The following is a 7,249-nucleotide window of genomic DNA, read 5'->3' as shown; positions in this document are numbered from 1 at the left end:
CGCGTCACCTTCCACCATGATTGTAAGCAGCCCAAAGCTTCACCAGAAGCAAAGCAGCTACCAGTGCCATGCCTCGTGTACACCCTGCAGAACTGTGAGCCAATTAAACCTCCTTTCTTTATAAATTACCCAGCCTGAGGTATTTCTTTTTTTTCTTTTCAAAACATTTTTGTTTTCAATTTCATGGAAAAGAGGTTTTTCATTTTTCCAAAAATCATACCAAGGTAAAGCAAAGTTCTAGTTGATGCAGGTGCGTTGTATAGGCATTAGCAGTACCGCCCTCATTATGCACTCATTAGACAGTAGTGCAACCCCAAGAAAAGGATAGTTAGGTATTTCTTTATAGCAATGCAAGAACAGCCTAGCACATGATGATATTAAGCAATGGGAGAACAGTGGGCATTAGAAGACACAGATCAGATTAGAATCTACCTCTGTGGCTGGATGCGGTAGCTCACACCTGTAATCCCAGTACTTTGGGAGGCTGAGGCAGGCAGGTCACCTGAGGTGAGGAGTTTGAGAACAGTCTGGCCAACGTGGTGAAATCCTGTCTCTACTAAAAATACAAAAAATTAGCTGGGTGTGGTGACGCACACCTGTAATCCCAGATACTTGGGAGGATGAGGCAGGAGAATAGCTTGAACTGGGGAGGCGGAGGTTGCTGTGAGCTGAGATCACACCATTGCACTCCAGCCTGAGCGACAGAGCAAAACTCCATCTCAAAAATAAATAAATAAATAAATAAATAAATAAATAAATAAATAAGTAAAAAGAATCCACCTTTCTCAGATCCTGGCAATGTGGTTTCCAGCAAACCCTTAACCAGGAGGATTCAGTTTCTTTTTCCTTAAAAAGGATCCTATTAATATCTTCCTCTGGCCATTCGTTGAGAACATTAAATTAAATAACATTTGAAAACACTGGCAGGCTGGTCACGGTGGCTCATGCCTATAATCCCAACAGTGTGGGAGGCCAAGGCCAGTGGGTCACTTGAGCTCAGTACAGTGAGACAGGCCTGGGCAACATGGTGAAACCCAATCTCTACAAAATATTAGCCGGGTGTGGTGGTGTGTGCCTATAGTCCCAGCTACTCAGGAGGCTGAGGTAGGAGAACTGCTTCAGCCTGGGAGGCAGAGGTTGCAGTGAGCTGAGATTGGACCATTGCACTCCAGCCTGGGCAACAAAGCAAGATCCTGTGTCAAGAAAAAGAAAAAGAAAAGAAAGCACTGGCAGAGTGCTTAGCATGAAGAATTTTGATACAGTAAGAATAGGAATACTAGGTACCTGAGAGGAGAGGCAGAAAATGTCAGTGGACTAAGTGGAGTGAAAAAGAGATGAGGAAACAGGACGAGAAAACTCTAAAAGCATGCACACTTAGGTAGTGCAGAACTGTTTTTGTCCAACTATTAAACAGCACAACCCTAAATTCCTCTCACACTCCTGATCTTTTGTTTTAGTGTTCAGGATCTCGTAGTAAATATGCAAAATTTTATATTCATTTGATATTGGTTGCTGTGATACTTATTGCAGATCTCTTCTTGTCTGTATTTTCAAAATGTATTTTTTGTAGCGATGGGGTTTCTCCATGTTGGACAGGTCAGTCTCAAACTCTTAGACTCAAGAGATCCTCCTACCTCAGCCTCACAAAGTGCTGAGATTACAGGCATGAGCCACTGCACCCGGTCTTACCTGCATTTAAACAAAGTTTAGTGTTTATTTTACTTTGTGGTTCAATATAGAAGATTTATTTTATCTCAGTTGCTGAAATTGGAAATCACTTGTATTTCACCAAATGAAGAGATTAGGATTTTAAGAAACTGCCGGCTGCCAAGTATTTGAGATTCATTCTTTTTTCAGTATTCGTTGCACATCCCATTCAATGTGTTACTTTGAAGATTCCATTTGATTGAACAGAGGCAGCCCATGCAGAACCCTTTGAAGAACAGGAGGGAGACCGCTGAAGCTCAGAGCAATGAAGAAAAGCAATTCTAATGCCAGAAAAACAAAGAACAAAAAAACAGAAGCACTTTGCAAACACAATAAATGATATTAATAGATTCAACCCATCTTCAGTGCTTTAATGAAATGATAATTTTTGAGGCACTTATTAAAACTCTTACATTGTCTTTTCCATTTTGTTGCTTTTGGTTTACTAAGAAGTAGAAATCTTCGGTTAGAAAAAAAATCAGAAAAGCATGTAGAACTACAAATGTCACCAATATTACAAATAGGTAGACTAAACTTTCTTTTACTTTTTCCTTTTAAGAGCTTGGATTAAGGTCAAACAATCGGAGGGGGTTTTTAGGGCTTTTTTGTTTTATTTTGTTTTGTTTTGTTTTAGAGGCAGGGTCATGCTCTGTCACCCAGGCTGGAGTGCAGTGGTGCAATCATGGCTCACTGCATCCTTGAACTCTTGGGCTCAAGTGATCTTCTTGCCTCAGCCTCCTAAATAACTAAGACTATAGGTGCACACACCATGCCTGGCTAACTTTTTTGTTTTTTTGTAGAGACATTACCTCACTAAGTTATCCAGGCTGGTCTTGATCTCCTAGCTTCAAGCAATCCTCCTGCCTTGATCTCCCAAAGTGTTGGGATTACAGGTGTCAGCCACCATGCCTAGCCACAATCTGGGTTTTTGAATTTCAAATTTACTTTTTGAATTTCAAATTTACTGCATGCCAAGTATGTGATATTGGGCAGTCACTGGAGTTTCATGTTCTCTCCTTGTCCTACTTTCTGGGACAGGGATACTGATCTTGGTGTACCTTGCTTGAGAAAATTTGAGTTGACTCTCTCCTCCTTGAAATACTTTCTTCCTCCAAGGACACCACACACCCCTGACCCCTTACTCTGACAACTCATTTTCAGTCTACTTCTCTGGTTTCTTCTAGTCTCTGCCACCTAAATATTGAAGGCCCCACAGTGAAGGCCTTGGTTTCTCCTTTGGTGATCTTGTCCATTCTTGTGGCTTTAAACACGATCTACATGTTATAAGAACAGGCTAACCCGATATCTATTTTGAACTCAAGACTCAACTCCAGATTCAACTGTCTACTTAGCATCTTCATTTATCTATCATCAAGGTGTTTAAGACCCAAGCTTCCTCTTCTCACAGATGTCCCATCTTAGTAAATAGTGTTGCCATTTTTCTAGTTGCCCAAAAATCTCGGTGCCATCCTTGACTTTTTTCTTTCATTCCTCACATCTACTCCATCAGGAAACCCTATCCATCCTACCTTCAAAATATATTCAGAAATTGAATCACGTCTTACCACCTCAACTCAACCGCCTAGCTCAAACTACAGTCATCGCTTGCCTGAGTTATTACAAAAGCCTCCCAAAGGTCTGTCTTCATAGCCAGATGATCCTGCTACAACTATACTTGTCTGCTCCAAATCTACCAGTGGCTTTCCATCCCACACACAACAGGAGTCTGAGTCACTATAATGACCTAGGAGGCCCCACCTGATTTACCTCTTCTGTCCCAGTATCCTCCCCACTAATCACTCAGCTCCAGACACTGGAAACCTCATAAGCACCCCAGGATCTTTGCTCCTGCTGTTCCCTTCTGAATTGTTCATTAGCACGATACCTCTCAGAATTCCTATTGCCTCCTATTCGGCCCTCCCCAGCCATTCCATGTAAATGACAAACCTCCTCCAGCCCCATGCATTCTAGTCTCCTCTGATTTGCCTTTCTTCACAACACTCACCATGAACATACTGCACATCTTACTTATTAATCTTGTTCATTGTCTGTCAGTCACTACAATATAAGATCCAGAAGGACAGGAATGGTGTCTACTCTGTTCCCTATAAACCTTTAATGCTTAGAACAGTGCCTGGCACATAGTAGGTACTCAATAAATATTTGTTGACTGAATTAATGAACAATAGATAATGGCCCAATCTATTCATTCCATCTGCTTCTCATGAGAGAGAAAACAGTAATTCATGAAGGCAAAGAGCTTTCAGATCTCAATGTGGTTTCTGAGGCTCTTCCTCAACACTCCATTATTTAGTCGTCACCATTGTTGTTTTTCTCTAAACTGCCACTCTATAATTGACAAGAAAGCAATGACATAATGTAAAATTATGTGTTTTTATTTTCATCTATGCAGCTTTGTTTTATTTTCTAGGACCACTCCAACAGTCATTGGAGTCATTGAAAAGACAGTCATTTTCAACCATCTTCTTTGCTTTTGACTGAAACCCTTTCTTCAAATACTTTCATGTGGCAGAGTTAATAACACCTCAGTGGGCGAACACTATCCTTCATTTCTCTGGGGGGAAGTATTTTTAGCCACCACACTAATTAGATAGCTCTCTGGCTGATAATGGGGCAGACTAAGGGTGTAGCATGTTAAAGAAAATGAGCAAACAAACAGGTGCAATCAACTTACAGAATATTAATTAAATGTCTTTTTTTTTTTTTTTTTGAGATAGAGTCTCACTCTGCTGCCCAGGCTGGAGAGCAGTGGCATGATCTCGGCTCACTGTAGACTTGACTTCCTCCACTTCCCAAGCTCAGGTAATCCTCCTGCCTCAGTACCCCCCAAGCAGCTGGGACTACAGGCATATGCCACCATGCCTGGCTAATTTTTTGTAGAGATGAGGTTTCAGCATGTTGTCCAGACTGACCTTGAACTCCAGGGCTCAAGTGATCTGCCCACCTTGGGCTCCCAAAGTGCCAGGATTACGCGCGTGAGCCACTATGCCCAGCCAAATATCTTTATAATAATACTAATAAACTGCCAGTAGGAAGTTTGGCATAATGTGTCACTTCAATTATAAATCACAGATGGTTTTACTTGATATAGTCAGCTAGAGATAATCCACAGGGGGAAATTTTATTTATTATTATTTTAAATGCTATTAAATTTTGTTTTTATCTAGCCTGCTAATTTTCTGAATGAAGCTGTAGTTGGCATTTCATTGATTTGGCTGTGTCCACACCCAAATCTCATCTTGAATTCTCACGTGTTGTGGGAGGAACCCAGTGGGAGGTAATTGAATCATGGGGGCAGGTCTTTCCCACGCAGTTCACATAATAATAAGTCTCACAAGATCTGGTGGTTTTAAAAAAGGGACTTTCCCTGCATGAGCTCTCTCTGTTTGCCTGCTCCCATCCATGTAAGATGTGACTTGCCCCTCCTTGCCTTCCACCATGATTGTGAGGCTTCCCCAACCATGTGGAGGTGTAAGTCCATTAAACCTCTTTCTTTTGTAAATTGCCCAGTCTTGGGTGTGTTTTTATCAGCTGCGCAAAAATGGACTAATACAGCATTTACCACAGTGTCTGACTTATATAACTGTGGCAGAGCCTAGTAATTGTCTGTTCAACTTCCATTCTCAAATTCTTACTTCCTAACAGAACCCGTACATCATTGATGATAGCAATTCTACCAGTAAAAAGATACATTTCCAGCCTCCCTTGTAGCTAGGTGTGGTCATGTGACTGAATTCTGTCCAATGAGATATACACAGAAACTGGTACAGGTATTTCCAAGCTGTCTTATTAAAAAGTGGGGACAGACAAATGGAGAATATTTTCCTCCCTCTTCCTCCTTCCTGCTGACTGAGAAGTGAGCATGACATCTAGAGCTCCAGCTCCTATCTGAAACCATAAGGTGACCTGGAAGATAGAAGTTGTGCACTGAGTATGGTGAGCAGAAGACAGAAGAGCCCACATATCTGATGATTTTGAGGAGCTGCCTTGGATCACTTTCCTCAACTTCTTTTACCTGAGAGTCATGTTCTAATATCACTGTTCTTGCAGGTTCTGCTATTTGTGTTTGAATTGATCCTAATGGATGTAATAGGTAATCAGAAAATATTTTTTTCAGAGAATGGATGGAGTACATGCATATGGTGGTTATAGTAGTCTGCTCAGGCTGCCATAACAAAATACCACAGACTGGGTGGCTTAAACAATAGAAATTTATTTTCTCACAGTTTTGGAGGCTAGGAGTCTAAAATAAAGGTGCTGGTAGGGTTGGTGTCTGGTGAGACCTCTCTTTCTGGCTTGTAGATGACCATCTTCTTGCCATGTCTTCACATAGCCTTCCCTTAGGCTCATGCAGAGAGAAGGAGAGAGAAACATTTCTGCTATCTCATTCTCTTTGTATAAGGACATTGATCCTATTGAATTAGGTCCTCACCCTTATAACCTCACTTAATCTTAGTTACTTCCCTTAAGTCCCTATCACCAACACAGTCACATTGGGACTTAAGGCTTCAACATATGGATTTTGGGGGACACAATTCTGTCCATAACAGCAGTCATCTATTGTCTCACCAGTTCTCCTCTTCTAGGACCTGCTCTTTTCCTCCTATCCACATGTTCCTTCAGTATCACTCTGATTAGCTAGCAGCAGTTGATTGGTGTGAAGTATACACCTGATCCAAGCTGGACCAATCAAAGATTTTCACTAGGAATTTTACAATTAGGCCTGAGAAAGAGACAGACTCCCTCCAGTGACAGAATGTTGGGTGGCAAGTTCAGAAGCTGTCAGTCTTGTTTTTCTCCATGTGACCAGAATAAAAGGAAGATGGCCCATAGACACAGAATAAGGAGAATAATAAACAGATCCACAGAAAAGGACAGAGAAATGATGGAATGAGAACCTGAATGCATTAGAATCCCTTGCTTTAATTGTTAACGGGGTTCATATTCATGACTCATGACCCATGAGAAACTTTATAATACAGCCTTCTTTTTTCCTTAGCTCCTTAGAGTTGGGCTTCTATTATTTTCAATTTAGAGCCCTAGCTAATACAACTCTCCAAATTAAAAAAAAAAAAAAAAAAAAAGAAAGAAAGAAAGAAAAGAAAAGCTTTGTATTTTTAGGCTCTTAGAACTTACATTATTGTCTTTTAATAATGGTTAGCAACAACCAATGGTGTTTGTTTTATCTTGTAAGCTAAATTATCTGAAATTAGGTAGGTACTAAAGTGGAAATAAATGTTTGATGTTATTTTCAGTAAATTGTTACTGGAGTTAAACCTCATGCTATCCTGACAGTTCCTCCCTACATCACCCTCTTTGCAATTGCAGATGGAAGAACTGGCAATAAATGCAATTCAGCTTGACAAAAACACCCTGAATATTAGAAACCTGTGAAGAACCACTGGATTGCCTTATCAATTCATTGTGCACCCTATTTGGAAGTCTAAAATAGAACTAAAATTCTAATACTTTTACTTGTATAAATGCTTATAATTGTCATCTTTCCATCTCAGCGATTATT

At 40.5% G+C, this 7,249-nt stretch overlaps 1 non-coding gene across 1 annotated transcript; it reads right to left on the bottom strand.

Moving 5' to 3' along the window:
* Positions 1–203: 203 nt before the first annotated feature.
* Positions 204–329, bottom strand: LOC112429617 (U4atac minor spliceosomal RNA). Its single transcript, XR_003021880.2, has one exon. It is a non-coding gene; the product is annotated as a U4atac minor spliceosomal RNA (small nuclear RNA).
* Positions 330–7,249: the final 6,920 nt, after the last annotated feature.

The sequence above is a fragment of the Macaca nemestrina genome, chromosome 1, assembly GCF_043159975.1.
Source record: "Macaca nemestrina isolate mMacNem1 chromosome 1, mMacNem.hap1, whole genome shotgun sequence".
Lineage (NCBI taxonomy): Eukaryota > Metazoa > Chordata > Mammalia > Primates > Cercopithecidae > Macaca > Macaca nemestrina.
Note: the sequence above shows the minus strand (reverse complement) of the source record. Positions and strands in the feature narration are given on the sequence as shown.